Source organism: Stenella coeruleoalba (genome assembly GCF_951394435.1).
Source record: "Stenella coeruleoalba genome assembly, chromosome: 6".
NCBI lineage: Eukaryota > Metazoa > Chordata > Mammalia > Artiodactyla > Delphinidae > Stenella > Stenella coeruleoalba.
This window is the reverse complement of record NC_137151.1, coordinates 87,844,024-87,870,886: the sequence shown is the minus strand read 5'-3', so window position 1 is coordinate 87,870,886 and position 26,863 is coordinate 87,844,024. Positions and strand designations below refer to the sequence as shown.

The following is a 26,863-nucleotide window of genomic DNA, read 5'->3' as shown; positions in this document are numbered from 1 at the left end:
AATTCATCAGGTACGAGAAATGTACCACCTGGATGTTTGAGGAACCAAAATGTAAGTAGAGTTTAAATAATATTAATATATTATTTTAATTTAGGGAAGCCCAGTTAAAAAGAATTTCAAAATTACAATTATTTCATGAGCAACTATTAAAGTGAAAATCATCAATAAAATTGAGTAGGCAAGAAGGAATGTCTTTTGGTATTGAAATTTTCACTGACCAATGTTATGAATCATGACTAGGCTACACAAAAGTATTATTTTAGAGACCAAGAAGAAAAACGTTAACTGAGTCTAAGTGATCAATTGAAACTAGCAGAGAATTAAGAAAACCTGTCTAGGGAAAAAGGTGATGAGAAACAAATGTATATTGTGTATAAACTTTTCTTTTTATTATCATTTTAAGAAATAAAGCATGATAGCTTATATTTAAATATATGGTGACAATGAGACTCAGTCATTATTTTGGATCAAAATCTAATTATTGTGTTGAACAGTAGGTGTGGTAGACAGAAAGGTAAATGTATCATTAGCCTAAGTAGATTTTAAATAGATAACTACTTGTGCACATTTATAAATAATATCTCTTCTCACCTTCAGAAGTGGAGAAGAAATACATAAATTAATGACTGTTTCAAAATTATATACACATTACTTTGTTAGGAGTCTTAGTGGTATTCTGGAAATTAAACCTTAGTTATTAATTACATCAAAATAAAGTCTTTAACTAAATAGTTTGACATCTAGAAAATAAGATCTGAGATTTCCCTGTTAATCTTCACTTCACTAAGACCATGTACTAAGCTACTATATATATCTTTTGATAGGTTGGATTGCCACTTCAGATTTGGTATATAATTCAGATTGAGCACAACAACCAACAATAATAAAAGTCATTGAAATTTCAATGTTGGCTTGAGAATTTGAGATGGTAGCTTATCTTTACACATCCAGCATCCTTGAAACAAATTCAAGCAATGAAAATACATCAGTATGTTCTTAGGGAAAATAAAAGCACCAATTCAAAGGGAAAAAAGACTGATAAAGATGACGTATGACTCAAGTTAATGGAAAAAAGTAGACTTATTTTTTAAGATTAGTGAAATCCATTCTTGAATTCATACCATTCACTGTAAAAATAACTAAAACCACTTTGTGTCAAATCTATGTTGTTATGCTTTCACGAGTCTTAAATTTGATAAAATAAAAAATTTTCTGGCAAAAACAAAATAGATTATAATAGAGGAAGCATTAACGACACTTTCAAGTACCTATATTTACATTTGATAAGCTGCCATGGATACACTGATTTTTATAAACTTCAGTTTTCATAACATATTGAATATTGGAATGTTTGTTAAAGTTTCAAAGTTCATATAAATATAAAATACTTAAAAATTATTTAAGAGTAAATTACTTCTAAAAAAAACAAAAGAGTAAATTACTTCTTTGTAATTTGTGAAAGGTATGATATAGATTAAATTATTTAAAATAATGTATTAATATTATTTAAACTCTACTACATTTTGGTTCCTCAAACATCCAGGTGGTACATTTCTCGTGCCTGATGAGTTTTATTTTTAAGGAAATGCATTACTAACGTTAATTATTATAACAAGCTAGACTTAAAGTAAATGTCAAGTTACAAAGTCTAAATATTGCTGTATTGAAATTGCATTTTCATTATGAATGAAATTCATAATCATTATGAATGATTATGAAATTGCATAATCATTATGAGACCATGAGATGCAGTCACTGAAGAAGTTGAAAATAAGAAAAATTGGGTTGCCTTTTGAGTTAACTCATGAAATAATCTGTGATAAAATCATCCTGTCTTCTTGGAAAAGAAAGAGTAACTGACGTGGAAAAAAACCTGATATTAACATATACAAGTAATATGTTGATCAAAAATGTGCCTTCATAAGCATAAACAACAGAAAAAACAAAATTCATAGAGGACATTTTGACAGTGCTTCTTTGACTTGGATATAAGTTATAAGAAACAAAGTCACTTAAATAGCATGGAGGAAATAATTTTGTTTAAAGTACTTAGTGATGAGTACAAACTCTCTTACCTTGCTTCTCCTTGTAGAATGACTTCTTTGTGCTTACTGTACTAAGCAACACACCCTCTAGTCTTTATCCTTTCTGCTAACATTGGCAGGTATACTGTTTCAGTTTCTTTATAATTTCCTTATAATTCCTTATAATTATAATTCCTTATAATTCCAAAGTAATGACTTTATTCCCACTCCCATTTAAAATCCTGAGAAAGAAAACTGACTAATTCATCATTTTGAACCAAGACACACCATGGTCAGAGATGGTTGGCCAGCATGGAGATCAGTGGTTTGGGATCAGATACTTTTGGTCCAAAATAGCTGAGGCCAGTGGTGAATCCAGAGACATAACCACTTTGCAACAGGAGATGTGGTCAAGACACATATCCTTAAGACTTAACAAGGGCCTGGTAGACAAAGATCAACCTTTCCACTTCAGTTTCCATTAAAGCCTTGTCCAGGGAAGAGTGTTCACTAGCCAAAAAAAATAAAATAAAATCATGTCTGTCTGATTGGAAGGCAAGAACAATTCATATATATTGGAAGTCTGACTCAGTCTTCTTTAATCTCATCCATCAAGCTTGTGAATCTTAAAACTGATTCTTCTCATTTATACTCCATGCTTTCCCTCCAAACTTCTGATTGTAATGTGTGTCCCCATGTAGCTTATCTACTGGAAGAAAATATATTGAAAAGTGATATGCTGGTCTGGTTTACTAAGTATATATGTCAATTTATAAATTAATAGATATACTTTTTATAAAACTGTTTCTTATAATGCTTGTTGTTTTGCATTGATATTACCATGCCCTGTCAACTTTGAGAAGCTCATAAATTCAAGTCTCTGAGCCTGCAAAATTAAGTGCCAGATATTGCAATGAGACAAATTTACGAAGACAAATGCCAATTGGAAAGAACTCTTGACAGCCAGTTAGCAAGCTGGCCTTCCCTAGCTGACTGACTTTCTTTCACATGTTTACCAGTCACTTTTTCCTAGCTCATTTTTATCAATGTGATTATACAGAATAGACATACATTCTCCTGTGCACACACAGACATAGAAATACATTAAAAAAACACTTACTTTAAAGATTTATTCTTTATTGCAGAAATTAAATTTCAGAAAAATATTTTATGACAATTTTGTGAAAATAGATTTAGTTCACATCAATAAAGGAATATGTTCAACTTCTTCTAGATCATTTATTATCACTTGTTATAAAAACATAATCAAACTGGCCTAAGTTTCCTACTTTATGATGTTTTGATATTACTCACAGGACACTCCTTCTGAATATTGCACTAATTATTTCTGACACTGTAATATTTATTGTAATATTGGCAACTTTTTGACCTAAAACTAGTTTATTTGCTTTTCTTGTGCAGTGGTATTAAAAGATAGGGAAATGGTAATTGGAATTCTGCCAATGTTATATATAATGCTTAATTTGTGCTCTTAATATTAGTTTGATTCAAATGAAATTGTCAATATTCAAATTTTATGACCTACAAAATGGCAATTTCATATAATTTAGTTTGATAATTCCAAACTGACATTGTATTTAGAAGGATGGCATTGTTGAGTACTCCAGTGTATTGCATTGTGCTTCTTAATGCATAAATGTATAATTAGTTGCTTCTAGCCAGTTTCTTTGAGGACTGCTTTACACTTTCAAGCATATAACACTGTACTTAAGAACATTGAATCTGGAGTAAGAACTGTCAAGTCCTTGCTGCACAATTTAATATGTGTGGCCTTAAATTAGGACAGTAACAATATGAACCTCATGGGATAATTATGAGTATCAAGTGAGATAATTCATGTAATTACTTAAATTGTATTAGGTAATGTTAAGACTTAATATATAACTATTTTTATATTTATCTTTCTGTGAGAATACTTTTCTACTCTCAGCAAGTTACAATTATACAATACAGTGTTATGGACTATAATCACTGTGTTATACATTAGATCCTCAGACTTTATTCAACTTATAGGTGAAAGTTTGTACCATTTTTCCAAACTCTCCCCATTTCCCCCACCTCCCAGCCTCTGGCAACCACTTTTCTACTGTCTGTTTTTATGGGTTTGACTTAATCTTTTTGAAGTTTCCACATAAGAATTATACCATGCAGTGTTTGTCTTTTTCTGTCTGACATTTCACTTTACATAACGCCCTCAAGTTCCATCCATGTTGTTACAAATGGCAAGATTTCCTTCTTTCTCAAGGCTAAATAATATTCCATTGTATATATATATATATATATATATATATATATATATATATATATATATATACATACCACATCTTCTTTATCCATTCATCTGTAGACAGACACGTTGTTTCCATTTCTTGACTATTGGGAATAATACTACAATGAACATGGAAGTGCAGATCTATCTTTGATATCCTGTTTTTCAGTTCCTTTGGATATATATCCAGAGGTGGCATTGCTGAATCATATGGTAGTTCTTTTTTAAATTTTTTGGGGAAACTCCATACTATTTATTATTATTATTAATTGTTTCTAAAACCTCAAAAACCACTTCCTATCTTCTAAAATAAACAATATAAAAGCATAAGAAATCCTGCTAGGCAGAAATCTCAAGATAAGTTGTGAATCCTTAACTTCAGGATTGTTTAATCTCATGTAACTCATACACTATGCAAATGCTTCTGTGTAAAAGTGATAATCAAATGCATAAGTATGTTAATAATCTAAGTAACTTACTCAATCTAATGTAACACATAGTTATTGAGACCTTGCTATGTGTAAATCACTATTCTAAGTGGCAGAGGTATGAAAACAATGTTCCAGAGATGTCATAATAAAGATAAAATATAAGTTTGCCTAGGAAATGTTCAAATTGCAATGAGTATTCAGTTTTAACTATAATGAAAAATCTGTGTACATTTGTGATCGAAACCAACACTGGAGATGAATTTGAGAATCATGATCAACAGTCAGTCCAGTCGAGACTTCCACTGACTGAAGTCTCAGCCAACATCTCACTGCCGAGCTGACCTAAAGCAAGACCTGCCCAGTTGAACCCAGTCAATCCACAGTGTCATCAGAGATAATAATGTATTGTTGCTTTAAGGCCCTAAGTTAGGGTTATTTATTACGAAACAACAGATAACTAGGGCATCAAACAATTTTTTGTTGTTGTCTTTGCAGCAGACAATAAGCACAAATCAATAATCAAAATTATATTAAAATGATAGCAGTAGTAAGGTGATTTATTTTTGTGTTGAACTTAAATTCATTGAAATAATGGCCAACAAATTTTTCAGGAATAAAGCATTTGTTAAACTGTTCTCTTCAGCAGATAAATCATGAATTTAACTGTGCCAAGAAGTTCTGTTTTGGTTTCCTATCCATTTCAAATCATTTGAGGGACAGGTTAGGAATATCTAACCAGGAAGTTGTCTGTGTATTTTGCTGTCTCTCACATGTTGCCAAAACCTAGGCACTTACTGGATGTGGAAACTTATGGTGAATGGGTTTCTGCTCAAAGAGTGTCAACTTCTATGCTGATCAATTAGTCTGACCCACACTATGTCTATAGGAGGTTCACACAGTTCATTTGTTGGTTGCCCTGGGTCCTCCTGATAACAGCCAAGGGACGTCCCTGATGAAGTGCTCTTTTCCCTAAAATAGAGCATGAATTTCAGGAGACAGTAACACCCAGAAATAGGAAGAACATTATTTGTATCAAATGTAGCTTTGAGAATTTTAAATGTATAATTGGAGTCCATGGACTGCCCAGAGACATTTTTTAATAACAAAGGCATTGGCGGCGATCAGCGCAGACACCAGAGACAGGCATGGGACGCTAAGGCTGCTGCTGCAGCCACCAAGAAGCCTGTGTGCGAGCACAGGTCACTCTCCACACCTCCCCTCCCGGGAGCCTATGCAGCCCGCCACTGCCAGGGTCCCGGGATCTAGGGACAGCTCCCCCAGGAGAACGCATGGCACGCCTCAGGCTGCTGCAACGTCACGCTGGTCTCTGCCACCGCAGACTCACCTCGCACGGTGTACCCCTCCCTCCCCCCAGCCTGAGTGAGCCAGAGCCCCCGAATCAGCTGCTCCTTTAACCCCGTCTGTCTGAGCAAAGAACACATGCCCTCAGGCGACCTACAGGCAGAGGTGGGGCCAAATCCAAAGCTGAACCCCAGGAGCTGTACAAACAAAGAAGAGAAAGGGAAATCTCTCCCGTCAGCCTCAGGAGCAGTGGATTAAATCTCCACAATCAACTTGATGTACGCGGTATCTGTAGAATACCTGAATAGACAATGAATCATCCCAAATTGAGGAGGTGGACTTTGGGAGCAATGATATATATTTTTTTTTCCCTTTTTCTCTTTTTGTGAGTGTGTATCTCTATGCTTCTGTGTGTGATTTTGTCTGTATAGGTTTGCTTTTACCATTTGTCCTAGGATTCTGTCTGTCTGTTTTTGTTTTGTTTTTTTAGTATAGTTTTTAGCACTTCTTATCATGGGTAGATTTGTTTTTTGGTTTGTTTTCTCTCTTCTTTCTTTTTTTTTAATTACTTAAAAAATATTTTAAAATTATTTTTTATTTTAATAACTTTATTTTATTTTATTTTATCTTCTTCTTTCTTTCTTTCTTTCTTTTCTCCCTTTTATTCTAAGCCATGTTGATGAGAGGCTCTTGGTGCTACAGCCAGGGATCAGGGCTGTGCCTCTGATGTACGAGAACCAGGTTCAGCACACTGGTCTACAAGAGACCTCCAAGCTCCATGTAATATTAAATGGCGAAAATCTCTCAAGAGACCACCATTCTCAACGCCAATACCCAGCTCCATTCAACGACCAGCAAGTGACAGTGCTGGACACCCAATGCCAAACAACTAGCAAGACAGGAACACAACCCCATCCATTAGCAGAGAGGCTGCCAAAAATCATAATAAGGCCACAGACACCCCAAAACATACCACCAGACGTGGACCTGCCCACAAGAAAGACAAGATCCAGCAGAACACAGGCACTAGTCCCCTCCACCAGGAAGCCTACATAACCCACTGAACCAACCTTAGCCACTGGGGACAGACACCAAAAACAACGGGAACTACGAACCTGCAGCCTGCAAAAAGGAGACCCCAAACACAGCAAGTTAAGCAAAATGAGAAGACAGAGAAACACACAGCAGTTGAAGGAGCAAGATAAAAACACACCAGATCTAACAAATGAAGAGAAAATAGGCAGTCTACCGGAAAAAGAATTCAGAATAATGACAGTAAAGATGATCCAAAATCTTGGAAATAGAATTGAGAAAATAAAAGAAATATTTAACAAGGACCTAGAAGAACTAAAGAACAAACAAACAGTGATGAACAACACAATAAATGAAATTTAAAATTCTCTAGAAGGGATCAATAGCAGAATAACAGAGGCAGAAGAACGGATAAGTGACCTGGAAGATAAAAGAGTGGAAATAACTACTGCAGAGCAGAATAAAGAAAAAAGAATGAAAAGAATTGAAGACAGTCTCAGAGACCTCTGGGACAACATTAAACGCACCAACATTCGAATGATGGGGGTCCCAGAAAAAGAAGAGAAAAAGAAAGGGACTGAGAAAATATTTGAAGAGATTATAGTTGAAAACTTTCCTAATATGGGAAAGGAAATAGTTAATCAGGTCCAAGAAGCACACAGAGTCCCATACAGGATAAATCCAAGGAGAAACATGCCAAGACACATATTAATCAAACTATCAAAAATTAAATACAAAGAAAAAATATTAAAAGCAGCAAGGGAAAAAACAACAAATAACACTCAAGGGAATCCGCATAAGGTTAACAGCTGATCTTTCAGCAGAAACTCTGCAAGCCAGAAGGGAGTGGCAAGACATATTTAAAGTGATGAAGAAGAAAAACCTACAACCAAGATCACTCTATCCAGCAAGGATCTCATTCAGATTTGATGGAGAAATTAAAAGCTTTACAGAAAAGCAAAGGCTAAGAGAATTCACCACCACCAAACCAGCTTTACAGCAAATGCTAAAGGAAGTTCTCTAGGCAGGAAACACAAGAGAAGGAAAAGACCTACAATAACAAACCCAAAACAATTAAGAATATGGTAATAGGAACATACGTATCGATAATTACCTTAAATGTAAATGGATTAAATGCTCCAACCAAAAGACATAGACTGGCTGAATGGATACAAAAACAAGACCCGTATATATGCTGTCTACAATAGACCCATTTCAGACCTCGGGACACATACACACTGAAAGTGAGGGGATGGAAAAGATATTCTAAGCAAATGGAAATCAAAAGAAAGCTGGAGTAGCAATTCTCATATCAGACAAAATAGACTTTAAAATAAAGACTATTACAAGAGACAAAGAAGGACACTACATAATGATCAAGGGATCAATCCAAGATGAAGATATAACAATTGTACATATTTATGCACCCAACATAGGAGCACCTCAATACATAAGGCAAATACTAACAGCCATAAAAGGGGAAATGGACAGTAACACAATCTTAGTAGGGGACTTAAACACCCCACTTTCACCAATGGACAGATCATCCAAAATGAAAATAAATATGGAAACACAAGCTTTAAATGATACATTAAACAAGATGGACTTAATTGATATTTATAGGACATTCCATCCAAAAACAACAGAATACACTTTCTTCTCAAGTGCTCATGGAACATTCTCCAGGATAGATCATATCTTGGGTCACAAATCAAGCCTTGGTCAATTTAAGAAAATTGAAATTGTATCAAGTATCTTTTCTGACCACAATGCTATGAGACTAGATATCAGTTACAGGAAAAAATCTGGAAAAAGTACAAACACATGGAGGCAAAATAATGCACTACTTAATACCCAAGAGATCACTGAGGAAATCGAAAAATACCTAGAAAGAAATGACAATGAAAACACGATGACCCAAAACCTATGAGATGCAGCAAAAGCAGTTCTAAGAGGGAAGTTTATAGCAATACAATCCTACCTCAAGAAACAAGAAACATCTCAAGTAAACAACCCAACCTTACACCTAAAGCAATTAGAAAAATAAGAACCAAAAAAAACCCCAAAATTACCAGAAGGAAAGAAATCATAAAGATCAGATCAGAAATAAATGGAAAAGAAATGAAGGAAACAATAGCAAAAATGAATAACACTAAAAGCTGGTTCTATGAGAAGGTAAAGAAAATTGATAAACTATTAGCCAGGTTCATCAAGAAAAAAAGGGAGAAGACTCAAATCAATAGAATTAGAAATGAAAAAGGAGAAGTAACAACTGACACTGCAGAAATACAAAGGATCATGAGAGATTACTACAAGCAACTCTATGCCAATAAAATGGGCAACCTGGAAGAAATGGACAAATTCTTAGAAAAGCACAACCTTACAACACTGAACCAGGAAGAAAAAATGAACAGACCAATCACAAGCACTGAAATTGAAACTGTGATTAAAAATCTTCCAACAAACAAAAGCCCAGGACCAGATGGCTTCACACTCGAATTCTATCAAACATTTAGAGAATAGTTAACACCTATCCTTCTCAAACTCTTCCAAAATATAACAGAGGGAGGAACACTCCCAAACTCATTCTACGAGGCCACCATCACCCTGATACCAAAACCAGACAAAGATGTCACAAAGAAAGAAAACTACAGGCCAATATCACTGATGAACATATATGCAAAAAATCCTCAACAAAATACTAGCAAACAGAATCCAACAGCACATTAAAAGGATCATACACCATGATCAAGTGGGCTTTATCCCAGGAATGCAAGGATTCTTCAGTATATGCAAATCAGTCAATGTGATACACCATATTAACAAATTGAAGGAGGAAAACCATATGATCATCTCAATAGATGCAGAGAAAGCTTTCAACAAAATTCAACACCCATTTATGATAAAAACCCTCCAGAAAGTAGGCATAGTGGGAACTTTCCTGAACATAATAAAGGCCATATATGACAAACCCATAACCAACATCATCCTCTATGGTGAAAAACTGAAACCATTTCCACTAAGATCAGGAACAAGACAAGGTTGCCACTCTCACCACTATTAGTCAACATAGTTTTGGAGGTTTTAGCCACAGCAATCAGAGAAGAAAAAGAAATAAAAAGGATCCAAATTGGAAAGGAAGAAGTAAAGCTGTTACTGTTTGCAGATGACATGATACTATACATAGAGAATCCTAAAGATGCTACCAGAAAACTACTAGAGCTAATCAATGAATTTGGTAAAGTAGCAGGATACAAAATTAATGCACAGAAATCTCTGGCATTCCTATACACTAACAATGAAAACTCTGAAAGAGAAATCAAGGAAACACTCCCATTTACCATTGCAACAAAAAGAATAAAATATCTAGGAATAAACCTACCTAAGGAGACAAAAGACCTGTATGCAGAAAACTATAAGATACTGATGAAACAAATTAAAGGTGATACAAATAGATGGAGAGATACACCATGTTCTTGGATTGGAAGAATCAACATTGTGAAAATGACTCTACTACCCAAAGCAATCTACAGATTCAGTGCAATCCCTATCAAACTACCACTGGCATTTTTCACAGAACTAGAACAAAAAATTTCACAATTTGTATGGAAACACAAAAGACTCCAAATAGCCAAAGCAATCTTGAGAACAAAATAGGGAGCTGGAGGCATCAGGGTCCCTGACTTCAGACTATAATACAAAACTACAGTAGTCAAGACAGTATGGTACAGCCACAGAAACAGAAATATAGATCAATAGAACAGGAGAGAAAGCTCAGGGATAAACCCACGCACATATGGTCACCTTATCTTTGATAAAGGAGGCAAGTATACACAATGGAGAAAAGAGAGCCTCTTCCATAAGTGGAGCTGGGAAAACTGGATAGCTACATATAAAAGAATGAAATTAGAACTGTTCCTAACACCACACAAAAAAATAGACTCAAAATGGATTAAAGACCTAAATGTAAGACCAGACACTGTAAAACTCTTAGAGGAAAACATAGGCATAACACTCTATGACATACATCACAGCAAGATCCTTTTTGACCCACCTCCTCGAGAAATGGAAATAAAAACAAAAATGGGACCTGATGAAACTTAAAAGCTTTTGCACAGCAAAGGAAACCATAAACAAGACCAAAAGACAACCCTCAGAATGGGAGAAAATATTTGCAAATGAAGCAACTGACAAAGGATTAATCTTCAAAATATACAAGCAGCTCATGCTGCTCAATATCAAAAACACAAACAACCCAATCCAAAAATGGGCAGAAGACCTCAATACATTTCTTCCAAGAAGATATACAGATTGCCAACAAACACATGAAAGGATGCTCAACATCACTAATCATTAGAGAAATGAAAATCAAAAGTACAATGAGATGTCATCTCACGCCAGTCAGATGGCCATCATCAAAAAATCTACAATCAATAAATGCTGGAGAGGGTGTGGAGAAAAGGGAAGCCTCTTGCAATGTTGGTGGGAATGTAAATTGATACAGCCACTATGGAGAATAGTATGAAGGTTCCTTAAAAAGATAAAAATAGAACTACCATATGACCCAGCAATCCCACTAGTGGGCATATATCCTGAGAAAACCATAATTCAAGAACAGTCATGTACCAAAATGTTCATTGCAGCTCTATTTACAATAGACAGGACATGGAAGCAAATTGTGTCCATCTGCAAATGAATGGATAAAGAAGATGTGGCACATATTTAAAGTGGAATATTACTCAGCCATAAAAAATGAAATTCAGTTATTTATAGTGAGGTGGATGGACCTAGAGTCTGTCATACAGAGTGAAGTAAGTCAGAAAAAGAAAAACAAATACCGTATGCTAACACATATACATGGAATCAAAAAAAAAATAATCGTCATGAATAACCTAGGAGCAAGATGGGAATAAAGATACAGACCTACTAGAGAATGGACTTGAAGATACGGGGCGGGGGAAGAGTAAGCTGGGACAAAGTGAGAGAGTGGCATGGACATATATACACTACCAAACGTAAAATAGATATCTAGTGGGAAGCCGCCACATAGCACAGGGAGGTCATCTAGGTGCTTTGTGACCACCTAGAGGGGTGGGATAGGGAGGGTGGGAGGGAGGGAGACACAAGAGGGAAGAGATAGGGGGACATATGGATATGTATAACTGATTCACTTTGTTATAAAGCAGAAACTAACAGTCCATTGTAAAGCAATAATACTCCAATAAAGATGTTTAAAAAAGAAAAAGAAATGATTTTATTTTAATTGTTGTAAGAGTAAAACAACAACAACCACAACAAAAATAACAAGGGCACTTTTCAAACAGAAAATTTTCTGTTTTCTAAGGTAGTGATGATCCACTTTTTAGAGCTCCTTCTCTTTTTTTCTCTCTCTGTCTCTGTGTTTATACACATGCACACACACACACATGTGCACACACACACACACACCTCACATCATTTATCTTATTTAACACATATTTTTAAAAGAAAATGATTAAAAGCTAGAAAAATTCCTTTTATAATTAATTTTTATTGGCATATAGTTGCTTTATAATGTTGTGTTAGTTTCTGCTGTACAACAAAATGAATCAGCTATACACATATCCCCTCTTTTTGAATTTCTTTCCCATTTAGGTCACCAGAGAGCACTGAGTAGAGTTCCCTGTGATATACAGTAAGTTCTCTATTTTATACATAGTAGTGTATATATGTCAATCCCAATATCCCAATTCATCCCATCCCTCCCCTTCCCCCCTTGGTGTCCATACGTTTGTTCTCTACATCTGTGTCTCTATTTCTGCTTTGCAAATAAGTTTATCTGTATCATTTTTCTAGATTCCACATACAAGCAATGTTATATGATATATTTTTTTCTCTTTCTGACTTACTTCACTCTATATGACAGTCTCTAGGTCCATCCACGTGTCTGCAAATGGAACAATTTTGTTCCTTTTTATGGCTGAGTAATATTCCATTGTATACATGTATCACAGCTTCTTTATCCATTCCTCTGTTGTTGGACATTTAGGTTGCTTCCATGTCCTGGTTATTGTAAATAGTGGGGAGCATGTATCTTTTTGAATTCTGGTTTGCTCCAGGTATATGCCCAGGAGTGAGATTGCTGGGTTATATGGTAGTTCTATTTTTAGTTTTTTAAGGAATCTCCATACTGTTCTCCACAGTGGCCGTATAGAAAAAATTTCTTAAAATGATTAGACTGCTGATAGAGAATTTTTTTCTTTATTTTAACTGTATACAGGCTCATATCTGTTGATGGCAACTGACAATTGTGGTACGCTTGTGGTATGTTTGAAAATTGAATAGAATTTGCAACAGATTAAAGTTTTGCAAAGAAAAGGAAATTTCTGATGTTTCAAGTTAAACACCTAACACAGCTGAATGAAATTTGGATGTATTTATTTATTTCATACATTTTGAGGAAAGAATCTTAGTTAAAATGGTTCTGCTTCTCTTTGTTAGCTTCTGTATTTTATGTTGGATTATTGTGGTGTGTTATGTTAGCTAGCCTTGTTATTTCATTATGAAAATTAAATAACATGCCTAGTTTTGCATCTTTTCTAACTACATATATAAGGACTTTCAGGTAACCCCTAAAGGCAACCTTCTAACTGATATGGTAAATAAGGGTAACAAGAGTTTCTTAGTAAAGTAATGAAGTACAAATATAGATCCGTTTGAAAAAGACTTGATGAGCATGACTAGTCTCTCTCTCTCTCTCCCCTCCATTTCTCCCTCCCTTTATAATAGAGTGCAATTCTTTTCAAGTAATTTCTTTTTTATACTAAGTAACTATCATAATCAGTTTTCATAGCACATTAAAAAAGTTGTATTTTCTTGCATTGACACTGTGAGACATTTATAGGAAGATTATTTTCCACAGGGCACTTTAATTTTTTCGTGTTAAAATGAGGAAGACAAAATCTATTTCTCATAGAATACTGATGTTCCTATCCTCATTCTTTACTCTCCCTCGCCTACCATCAGGAAGGGATTAAGAGAGCTCACTACAATGAGAACAATGAGTAGAAGAGTGAAAACAGAAAAAGCTCTTAATTCAGACTACTTGGGATTTAATACTCCATTTTATTTTTTCCTTGTACAATCTCTCTGGGATCCTGGACCAAACTATTCACTATTCATACCTTATCTATATAGAACTTGATATGTATATAGACAGAAATGTAATAATATGTATACATAATACATATAAAAATAAAAACTCTTTTTGACCTCAAAACTAAATTTCCGGGCTTCCCTGGTGGCGCAGTGGTTGAGAGTCCGCCTGCCGATGCAGGGGACGCGGGTTCGTGCCCCGGTCCGGGAAGATCCCACATGCCGCTGAGCGGCTGGGCGCGTGAGCCATGGCCGCTGAGCCTGCGCGTCCGGAGCCTGTGCTCCGCAACGGGAGAGGCCACAACAGTGAGAGGCCCGCATACCAAAAAAAAAAAACAAAAAAAAAAAAACCTAAATTTCCTTAGAACTTCCCATCAGCTCAAAAATAAAAAGCATAATCTTGCTGCCTCTAGGAAATATATTGGCCAAATCCAGAATCATTTAGATTTAGCCCCTGTCTAGCTCAAAGCTTATTTTTTGAAATCTCTCCTCTTCTCTCTCACCAGGGACAGTGACAAATGTTGAATCTGCTGTGTGGTATGATCATGTACCTCGTCTGCTTCTGTGCATTGGTGAGGTATAGAAGCAAGGCCTCTTCCCCTAATCCTTAACGCTAGCAAATATTCTACACTGTTTATGCCCCTGGGTGGCTACTTGAGCCCATCGTCAGCCTAGGACTTACCTAGATAAACTAAGTCCCGTCAACAGGCAAGCTCACTTTGAGCTGTGCCAGTACTCAGGGCTGTCCTCTCTCAACTCTGGAAGCACTAAGTACTTCGGTAGATGTTGCAGGTAGAAAATTTCTCCTGAGAGTCAAGACTAGTCTCTGTGTTCAGAAGCCATCCCCTAACTTCTTGGCAGCCTTTCACACGCTAATCCCCTAGGAAGAAGATGCATTTTTATTCTTTCTTTAACACGTTTTCAAATTCTACTCTCTCATTCCTCTTGTCCATTTTGCTATCTAGTCTCTCAACAGGAAGTTGGATGGTATAAGGAAAGAGGATGTAGAACTACCCGTGGTTTGCACATCTCTTTAAATACTTGTGTTTTCTACATTGCTAGATCTCTAGTTAATCTTGCAGCTTGTTGTCTCGAGTCTGTTCTCATTGGTTTACAGGTGGAGTGTATGTGTGGGTAAGGTGGGAGTGGAGGGAACCCTGGGGACTATGAAGCAAAAATCTTTGTCCTTTTTATTCCATATCTCAAGTTATTGCTGAAAGTAAACATTTTGCATCCTGCTTCTTTACAAAACTATTCTACTGTGGTAATAAATATACTCTAGTGGCACACCTGAAAGCAAAACATGTCATAGATATTTCTATTCTAGACCACTTATAATTACTAGAGCAAGGTGCACTGTGATCAGTGTTCTTTTAGATGACTATTTATTGTACAATTAAAAAAAAGTGGTTTCCATAGCAACCTTGTCTGCAGATAGTTTCAGAATAGGCTTTTACAGCTTCAAATCATGAATATATTGTATCCACTTGGAAAGAAAAGAATCAGATCAGGTTTTACAATTAATTTATATTCAACATCAGTAAGAACTGTTTCTTCCCAAGGTACCTTTCACATACACAAAATATCATTAACAATAATGCTTTAGTTTGTAGGAGAGAGAGAGAGAGAAAGATTGATGATTGATTCTTCCCACTTCTCCCATGAGCTGTTCTCTGATGAGGAATTATAATTTTGTCTATTTTCTTAAAAATCTGATTGAAGTATATGTCAAAAAAGATTGTGATGCCTCAAATAAGTATTCCCAGAATATGCTTATATGTGGGCATCTCTGGAAGCTATACACTGTATTTATTGATATTTTCCTTTTGTTTAATGAGCACTTATTAAGCATCTTCTAATAACAAGCACTGTGTGGACCCTGCAAGTATAGCAATGAATATGATGCCGTTGCTGCACTCTAACTACAAAAATCTGGGAGTGGAGTAGACAGTATATAAAAAAGTATGATAATGTGGTGAGTGCTGGCAAGACAGGATCATGATGGGACCAGAGAGAAGGAATATCGCTCAGTCTGAGTGTGTAGGGAAGAATTATTGGAAGGGACAATACTATACTGTGTTTAAGGATGAGTAAGAATATTTCATCAATTAGAAAGAGGTTGGGCAAGATGTTTCAAGTTGAGGGAATAGTATGAGGCAAGGTATGATACATACAGGAGACTAAATGCAGAATGGTGCACGATTATTATATAAGGTGTCAATAAATTAGCAGATGGGGTAGAAGTAAGGTTTTCAAAAGGTAAAGACAAGTAAATATTAATTTGTAATAACTGAATATATATAAATATCTTTATAGGTTTTTTGAACTGCTGCTCTAACACAAATTTGGTTACATAGTTTAAGGAAATGCCAAGGGAAATTCTTTTAAGTTCAGTGAACTCTTTTTATGACTCCTTTTGCATTGACAGAAAAATATTGATTGTAATAGTTCAATCCTTCATATGTCACAACTTAAGAAATTAGAAATACTACTCTAGCACCCAGGGCACTGATAGCCTTCCAAGGTGAATTCTTGGTGTCCTTTCCCTCCATTAATGTCCTCTACATTCCTCCAGTGAGTGAGGCTATGGTCTGTTCCCTTTGGTTTACGGCTTCTCTCATCTAAGACACAAGAGGCAGCAGTAAAAAGAAGCTTTGATGTTTATGTTGAAAAGTTACACATGCATGTGTTCCTTGATAATATCTCAACAGAAAGGTGAAAATAAGAAGTACTAAATAAATAAATAGGAACTTGCCTGACAGCTGTAACCAGGACTGTGACCGGATGGAACTGTCCATCATCACTAAGACAGTCACTGCCCAGGTCATTAGAGTTAAGCACGAATTCTTCACTAGGGCACACTTTGTGATGACTCAAGACTCCACCAATTTTCTTCATTTGAACTGCAGTGTAAAACTTTTTCTTTGACAAATATTTATTTGACTCTTATTGAATGGATTTGGGAATATTCCGTTACCAGTTTTAAGGTTTACTAGCTTCATTTGAGAACAAAGGAACTGAAATAGATAATTTATGATTACGTGGAATAAAATGGAAGATCTAAAGTTCTTATCATTCTCAGTATTTCAGATGTCTTTCCAGTACATTCCATTTCTTGAGGCCATTGTCATTGTGTGCCCTAATTCATTCTTTCTTAGAAAACCATTTAGGGCTTTCTGTTACCTCCATGACAACTGTGTCTCTTATTATTTTATTTAAAACATCAAGACCGATCAGTTGTTTATCTTTTCCTTTGATTTCTTAATTAGGTCATTGAATTTTTGAACCATCTCCCTAGAGCACAAAATTTCTGCTTCTCCAATTTAACTTTTCTTTGTCAGTTACTTACTATGGCCTTTATTAGGGTGTCAGTCTTTGGGTGCCTCAAGAAGTCTAGTATTGCTCATTACTAGAAACAACAACTGTTTTCACTAAATTTCACTCCCAGTAACTACATCTGAAATACTATATTAGTTAGGAAGCAGAATAACGAACAAGATAGAAGAAAAATACTCTACATCAATAACACAAAGTTATCTCTTTGGAAATCCTCTGTGTTGAATCTGTATCTAGCTATTCTGAAAATCAGTTTACACACATATAAAATATGTCAACAAATGCGTAAGATATTTTGCATGCCGTATATAAGTAAGTCTCAAAATATTGCTGGTGATATTAAGTGGAATCCAAGTTTTTCATTTTGCTTTGTTTTATTATTTTTTAAATGAATAAGGAAACTGCAATTCAGAGAGATTGAATAACTTGCCCTCTTTTGTATATTTAATATGTGACCAGGAAAAGATTCAAATAAAGATAACTCACACTTGAAAGCTTAAACTCACACTTCTTGCTATTTTTCACAGCTGCATTACCACAGTGAGGAAATTTTGCGTGGGTTTCTCTTTCTCCTTTTGAGAAATTTTTGGTGGGTTTCTCTTTCTCCTTTTGAGATTTTGCTTTAATGAATGCCCGTATTTTTACTATAAGATTTCAGACAAACAGCATTTTTCATGGAAGATTTATGCTTTAGGCTCTGAAATGATCTGAGGCCACATTATTCTCCTTCAGGGTTTGGTTCAAGAGCCATTCCCATGATGACACACTTTGATGTACATTAAATTTATTCTGTTTTTAGTGCTGTTTTCTGATTTCTTTTAACATTGCCACCAGTTCCATTTTAATTAATTGTGCTTGGAAGTATTCTCAGGGACTCTCTAGAAAAGTGTGCTTCCTTAGAACTAAGTCACATTATTTTCTAGGTCATCAATTATAAGGAATCAGAAGATATATATTCTGATCCCTGGACTGTCACTAATTAGCTGTGTGATTTCAAACTTGGGGGAAAAAAAAGTCATTAAACCTCTCTGAAACTTTCTGGCTTCATTTGTAATACAGTGACTGGACATAAAAATGTTTAATTCCTTTCCAACCTGAGTATTATGTAAATCTATGAGATTTTCTTTATACTCAGCCTCTTCTACATGGTGTCACATAATCTTGGTCCAAGCCCCTATCCAATATTCTAAGGATTTCACCCTAGAGACTCAGTCTTCTTACATCTATAGGAGACAATCTTGGCAGACTTTTCACAAATAACAGCAGAATGGATTGTACTGCAGTGGTCAAATAACTAAGGTTGGACAAATTAGATTTTCTTGACAAAAAGGATTTGGGGTTGAGATTCAGAGAAAAGCAGTTGGCTTATGTAAACATTTTAGATATTCAGGATAGTATTATTCTCTCTTTCATTTATTCTTGAAGACAAGCCACACTTGTCTTCTGGCGATTTCTGAAACATACCAAGAATACTGGCACCTCAGAGCCTTTGCACTTGTAAATACCTCTGGCAATAAGGCATTTCCTTCAAATATATATGTCGTTTACTCCTTTTTCAGAGAGGTACTCCTTCACCATCTTATATAAACTATCACTTCTTATTCTATAAAATCCTATCCTGTTTTCACATGTTATTTTTCTTCATAGGACTCATTAGCATATTCTTATAGTATCTGTCTCTCTTCTTCATAATTTAAGCTTCATGAAAGGGGATAGTATCGGATCATCCCTTGTGGTTTGCCTGCATCTAGCCTTCAGCTTAGTAAATAATAACTCTATTAAAACCTCCTCAATACCCATCCAATCTCTACCAAAATCCTGAGTGATGTGTCTGGCACTTCAATTCCTTCTATCGTGGAATTTCTTTGAATACTTTTAGTCAACTAGTAGGAGAAATTATTAGAATTGCTCAAATACTGAATCCAGCATTTCTGGCAAGTGCATGTATATGAAGGCAACACTGATTAAAAACTATGTTCCTCTTCTAGATTAAGCTCTTTCAGAATCTATTGCCACACATACCTCTCAAATTTTTGCTCATCTAAATTAACAACTTCATGCAATTCTAATGTGTAAACCTTTGGCTTCAAGTTTGAAAGCAGTGTCTTACCTTTGAAACTGCTCACCTGACAATTGTGGTTTCCCACAAAATGAGAAGGGGCTTGAATCTGCAAGCAAAACAAGGTGGGGAGAACAAACATCCGTCTACCAGCTAGAGGAATGCACAGACTTATTAAATTTGACAGCCGATACAGCAGCTGAACCATTCATCGTTCGGCTGTCCACATTGCTAGGTAATGAGAGACAGAGCTTTTTCTCTCTTACCCCTCTGAAGGGCAGTACCATAGGCAGGGTGTCCAGAGAATTGTGCTTTAAATGTCCCATAAACCATGTGTGTTGTGACTGGCCTAATTTACATTCAATAAAATGATAACTTCTCTCTCGGTTTCTTTTTCTTTCTCTGAAATTGGAGAAATAAAGCTAAGTAACAGAGCCAAGATCAAAAGTCATAAAAATATCTAGCAAGTTAGCCAGTCATATATTAAAAGGGAAAGGAGTCTCAGAACCTGAAGAATCTTCTATCAAATGGTTGGAAAGAGGGGAATGGAGTAATGGGTAATTACTATCATTTTAACCCTTTTATACTTATCTTTACATTCAGTATACAGTCCCTTCCCTCATCCACTTGTAGAGTATTATAATAAAAGGTAATTTTTTTTGACTATCCAGACAGGTAAAATTTAAAAGTTAAATATAAACCACCAAAATTACCTTAGAAGTTATACCACTATATGCATTATCAATTTGGAAGTTGACTGTATACTAAGACCTCTGTCCTAAGTAAATAGTGCCTTTGTTTAGCATTTCCTTGAATACTCGGCTGATAAAAACTAAACAATAGAAAAGCTGATACTGAATTTAACATTTCTTGTGGCTAATAGGCACTTTCTGACCAGTAAAACATAAAATTTAGATTATAGCACACAAAAATCCCTAAAAATATAGATAACTGTTAAATATTCTAAAGAATTGTGGAAATAGTGTAACAGAATTGTGAGGACCATGAGCAATGGTGTCAGATGTGATCTAGTTGAAGTCCCAGCTTGGCCAATAGCTTGCTGTGCAAATCTAAACTAACCATTGAGCTTCTTTAATACATAGTTTTATCAACTGTGCAAGGTAGGGGGTCACCAGTAATTACCTATTTCCTAGGACTGCTATAAAGATTAATGAGAATGTGCGCATACAGTACATATCACATTGCCTAAACTGTACGAGTACAAGCACTAGTTATTACTACTATTACTGTTTTTGTTGTTATTAGTGTTTTGGTAACATGCAGGACAATGAAGATTTCTAAGTAATACATTGGGGGCGTCATCGATTTTTCTAGACAATAGATTGAGTGAGAGTAGCTAGTGAGGGAAGTGAAAGCAATTATTTTATAGAACCTTTTATACAAAATAACTTAGAAAGATCGTAGAAAGGACTGTCATTGGTTGTTGTGCATCTTGAAAGGGTTTCTGTTGTTATTTTGTTGTTTGCTTTTTGGTGTTTCATTTCTTTAAAGACAGATGAGTTTAAATGAAGGAGAGTTTAGAGAGACTGTGGAAAATCAATAAATCAATGGAATAATAGAACAACTTCATTGAGTGTATTGAAGAAGGTAATTTTATACATGTTAAATAATTAACCTGAGAAATGAGCGGAGGTATCTTTGTTGTCATAAAAAGAAAGAGAAAAGAAAATATGGATGTCAATGTGATAAGTTCATCAGTTTAAAAACAAATGTGACTTCATTTTCTCTGTGAAATAGTAGGAGTAGTTATTTGCATAGACTCTCAAAGTAGTAGTTACTGGATATTTCTAATCAACTGTAGACGTATGGGCAAAATGATTTTTAGGAGAAAAGTACTGTCATTCCCTTTAGTGGTGTATCAGTGGGTCTAGCCATTTCCCTACACCACAAGCAGACAGCATTCAGTAATCATCAACTTATTCAATAAGAATTATTTGTTTGCTAAATAATGTTTTGGACAGAGGTAAAGAGTGTATTTTCTGCTCTTAAGGGGTGTGAATACAGTGGAGGGAAACCGATAATAAACAGGGCACATAATAACTGATAGATTTCTTTCTTTCTTTCTTTCTTTCTTTCTTTCTTTCTTTCTTTCTTTCTTTCTTTCTTTCTTTCTTTCTACCTTTCTTTCTTTCTACCTTTCTTTCTCTCTTTCTTTTTTATCTATTTAATCTATTTAAACATACTATGGATAATGTAGGTAGATATAGAGAGGAGATAGGTAGATAGATAGATAGATAGATATCAAAAGATAGATGATAGATAAAAGATCTAAATTATATGTAGATATACATATATTTCCAAATACTTTTGACTGTAACAAAGAAAATAAAATAGGATAGTTTGCTATAGAATATAGGGTCTACTTTGTTAAAAAATATAGTCAAGGAAAGTGTTTTCATTTTTCAGTCTCAAAATCAATGGGAAATAAAAGCTATCTACTTGATTGGCAAGAGTTTCCTCTCTAGATATTTTATTGTTGGTATATGGTAGTAGAAACATATAAAGGTGGATTTTTTTTCTGCTGCTTATTTAACTATATTTTGCTGATTTATCAAAATATCTTAAAGAGGAGATTTATCACATTTTATATTTTAGAAAAATAATTTGGAACTAATATAAAGATGAATGATGGAGGATCAGAAAGAGAAGAAATTAGGAGAACACTTGGAAATCTCATAATTGAGAATAGAAAGGATAAAGGACAGAAATAAAATATAGGATTTGGGAAATGGAAGAGAAGTTGAGCTGGAGAAATATTTAGGTGGTAGAAATTGTTACCATACTTCGTATTTAATTTCTTTGTACCTAATATCTATTAACAGTCTTCTCAAGTGGCTGCCCAGGCATTGGCAGAGCACAGAGAATGAAAGTTATCTCAGGGATATGCATGGTTATTGCTACTCTAATCTCAGCAGAGACTGCCTCTTCAGCAGCATCAAACCTGTTTCCTTTACAAATCCAATTTCAGTTCTCTTAAATGGGCCCAGGGACCAGTAGCTAGAGCTCAGAATTCTCTTCTAGTTAAGCATGCTTCTACTTAAAAATTATGCAAAGCCTTATAACTAAACGATACATTTAAAACTTTCTAAAAGAGTTCCATTTTAAAAGTCTGTGGAGAGTTCTGAAATTATCTTTACACATGTATCTTTGTAATTTGAGTTCTAAATCTCTAAATTTCCCAAATACAAATTCCCGGGGCTTCCCTGGTGGCGCAGTGGTTGAGAGTCTGCCTGCCGATGCAGGGGACACGGGTTCGTGCCCCGGTCCGGGAAGATCCCACATGCCGCGGAGCGGCTTCGCCCGTGAGCCATGGCCGCTGAGCCTGCGCGTCCGGAGCCTGTGCTCCACAACGGGAGAGGCCATCCCTCAAAATATTTTTTCCAGGTTTCATTTAAGGTTATAAATTTTACTTTGAGCTATATTTCTTCTGTATTCCCATTAATTTCTATTTTTGTTCTGGATTAGTCTCCAAGGATGGATGTTTCTTGGTAAATATTCTTTAAATATTTAACTAAATCAAAAGTTTAAAGTAATAGCAGAGTTTTCTATAGAATTGGTAAACTCTAAAATATTTACGAAGTTTCTGTTTTTGATTTTTTAACATCACAGTAAAAGTTTAAAGTAATTGTTATTCTGGCATTTATAATTTTTTTTTTTTTTTTTTTTTTTTTTTTGCGGTACGCGGGCCTCTCCCTGTTGTGGCCTCTCCCGTTGCGGAGCACAGGCTTCGGACGCACAGGCTCAGCGGCCATGGCTCACGGGCGAAGCCGCTCCGCGGCATGTGGGATCTTCCCGGACCGGGTTACGAACCCGTGTCCCCTGCATCGGCAGGCGGACTCTCAACCACTGCGCCACGAGAGAAGCTCTGGCATTTATCATTTTAAAATAAATACCCCCAATTTAAAACTCCTTTATACACAGGACACAAATCAACTTCTCAATTAGCATATACTTAAACATTTTTTCTGATTATAAAATAATATACACTTATTACATAAAATTTAGAAAATACAAGCATAATTGAAAAATAAAAACATTCATAGTCCTTTATGAAACTCTCTGTTTTAACCTATTTTCTTTTAACAGCAAAATGTCTACATGATGACAGTGCAAGTGGCTGGGGCTGACATTGATGGGTTAAGCATGGATTAAAGCAGAACAAACACAAGGACAGAAACAGAGAGGCTCCAAGGGTGGAGCTGGTGTAGAGGCATGCACATCTGACCTGCAAGTATTTAGGGATAGCTCTTGGGGATGGGACTCCCACAGAAATATTAAACGAAGTAAAAATTTTTAAGAAGCCATGTCAGCCTCAGACTTGCACTTCAGTTGTAACCAATAAATCAACGTCTCTTTAATCCACATGCTGGGAGATACTCAGGAATATTTTGCTTTCATACAAATATTAATTAATTTGTCTAAGAATGGAATAAACTGGGAAAAGATAAGGTGCCAGAGCACCTTAGCACTAGTGGGTACCTTCTGATGAAGTTAAATTTGATTCAGTCAGAGAGAACTCAGGAAATCCAAATGTTATCTCTGCCAACACCCACAGTCCCCTGAAATTCAAATAATGTTGATAACAATAACAACAGAAATATACTAATAATTGATTTATATTCCCTGTACTGTGAAACCTCGGTGTCTGGAGTGTTGCTACCTGCTGCTATAGGTACAGACAGGAATTACCTTTTCACAACTTCTGAGGGTGAATGACTTCAATTATAATTCAGTTATTTTTCTTTCTTTCAGAACACCCCTTTATTAAGGATGACAGATATTTATCTCTTTTGTCAAAGAAACACACATTACACACATATATACACTAATATGTATAAAATAGATGACTAATAAGAACCTGCTGTATTAAATAAATAAATAACTAAGAAACACACATTACTTTCCTCTTCAGTACTTTACTGTCTCAAGCTTCAATTATTTTTCTACTCAGTTTTTTTCTTAACAGCTTCTTAAACAAGTTATGTAAAGAAATAGTTCTATGTATCCAGCTAGCAAGAAAGATGTCACCTTATCCTCTTGTACTTGTTCAGCTCATGCTCAAATAGGGAAATGCAGGATTGACCCTTCTCTACCTGATTAGCTTTTTTGTGTTTTCAAATTTACTTTTCTTGTAAGTCAATTTGTAACAAATTCAGTATGGCATAACTAGTTTGTGTATGACTAGAGTTTAAAAATAATTTTTCTACTTGAATAATTAAATTGCAATATATTTCATTATCAATTAATACAGGGTTCTGGAATAGACATTCCAGACATTCCATTCACAATTCACAATTCACATTCACGTTCACAATTCTTCATAGCAGTCTCCCGCACACTGAAACTTAACGACCAATTATTGTGAGTTCTAAAAAAGACTCTTCTATGTCTGACAACACAGGAGTATGTTACAGTGGTGCAAATAAGTCTATTCAAACCAAAGTTAAAATACCTGAAAGGGAATATCTGATTAGATTGATATAGACTGACCAATGAAGATTAATATTCTGCAATATAGAAGTAATTTAATTAATGTAAGTATCTTCTTTCACTACTGGCACCACAAATGCTTCTGTGGAGGAATTAAATTTAAGAAGAAAATAAGTAAAAAAAAAATGAGAAGATTTTCAGTACTGCAGAGACAACTGAAAAATCTAACTGAAAGGAAAGAAATTATAGCAACATGAAAGGGTAACTGAGGCAAGAATTAACTTCAAATTATAGACAGGGTTTTCAACTGCTTGACCATAGAATTTCCTTGATAAACAACATTTGTGCATTTCCTTCTTGCAATTTCAATGTCCTTCATTATTATTTATTTTGTTTTATTTGAAATCCAAAGTTTTAAATGCCTGTCATAACCAAAACCTGTCTTCCTATTTCCATTTTGTTTTCTGAACCAAAAAGACAAACAAAAAGGTGGATCTGGGAAAGGAGGAAAAAAAATTTTTTTCTTGAGTCCAAATTCTTACGAAATAATATGGGAAAGTATATTTTTTAGCCGGATCCATTTTGTAAGAATCATGTTTCATGCTTCATAGATGAAAATCAATACAAATAGCAAATGAAAGGCTTTGGAGTATGGGATATCAATTTTTCCTACTATTGCTTTAGTAAATTTTGGCATTTCTAACATGTAAGATCCCTGTTTGCTAAAACTTCACAAGCTAAAAACCAAATCATGATTTAAAAATTAAAAAACTATAAGATGACTTTAGCAATAATTGATTACCATGGAATCAAATCCACAGAAGTATCACAGATGTTTTCAAGAGAATATGTTAGGTAACTATCTCATAACAAAACTCTATAACTGTATATACTTATAACATAAACCTTATAACTTATGCCTTGTTAATTATAATCAAATCATTCCAAACTTTATTAAAAAAATAATAATGAAATTGATGATAAGTGAATATATCATTTAGAAATCTATCCTTAAGTAGCTTATTTCTTAAGGGAATATTCAAGATATTTAAAGTCATATCTACTAATATTGAAAAACTCATGCAATTCATCTTATACTAATTTAAAAATATATATTTACATATAATCTAATGAAGATAGTTCACATGAGTCTGTGGATTACTTTTGACTAATACTGAAAATAATTAGCATATAATTTATTGCTAGTTGATATGTGAGTTGGTATGATTATACATACAAAGAAGTTTACAAAACTGATTTTTTCCTTTTAACATTTTCCTTTTAAAAATCATGCCTGGAGCAATGTGTTGATATATACTATTTTCCTGAGTTTTTGAGTAACATTTTCAGCCAGTCATTCTGAAGAGAAGAATGTTTTTATGATTTTCAGCATAACTGTCAATATTATCTCTATTCACATAAGCTGTAAATAAGCATGTATTTCCTCAAATATATGTTTTCTAAGAGATGTGTTATGAAGGGATGTGGCACTCACAAGAAATCATTACCTTGGTAAGAAGCAGCAGGCTACATGGATGGAGGATGAGTTGCTTGCACAGTAGCTCTTAACTGGCAGCTTGGAAGGACAGTTTGGCACAGAGATTCTTTCCATCCAACTTCCACAAAGCTTGTCTGCAACAGGCCATGTGAGGACTCAGGCCCTTAACCCTCTAGCCTTTGCCTCCACTCCTGCTGGGGAGTAATAATTATTGAGTACCGAGCAAAATCTAAGAAATGAAGTCCTCAGAAATTAGCACTGCAGCATCTGCCTCCAAAGATCTCTCATCTCTGAGGGACAATCTGC

General features: G+C 35.0%; 1 protein-coding gene across 8 annotated transcripts in view; it reads left to right on the top strand.

The window, feature by feature from the left end:
* LOC307187471 (uncharacterized protein) overlaps positions 1 to 26,863 on the top strand; it is a 1,029,543-nt gene that overhangs the window by 693,593 nt on the left and 309,087 nt on the right. For 7 of the 8 annotated variants that reach the window (XM_079923575.1, XM_079923576.1, XM_079923567.1 and 4 more), the window contains one exon: positions 12,714 to 12,753. The gene's annotated coding sequence lies outside the window, so the exon portion shown is untranslated. Of the gene's footprint in view, positions 1 to 12,713; positions 12,754 to 13,338; positions 13,372 to 26,863 lie in introns of all 8 variants that reach the window. The other variant, XM_079923577.1, reaches the window with a different exon arrangement.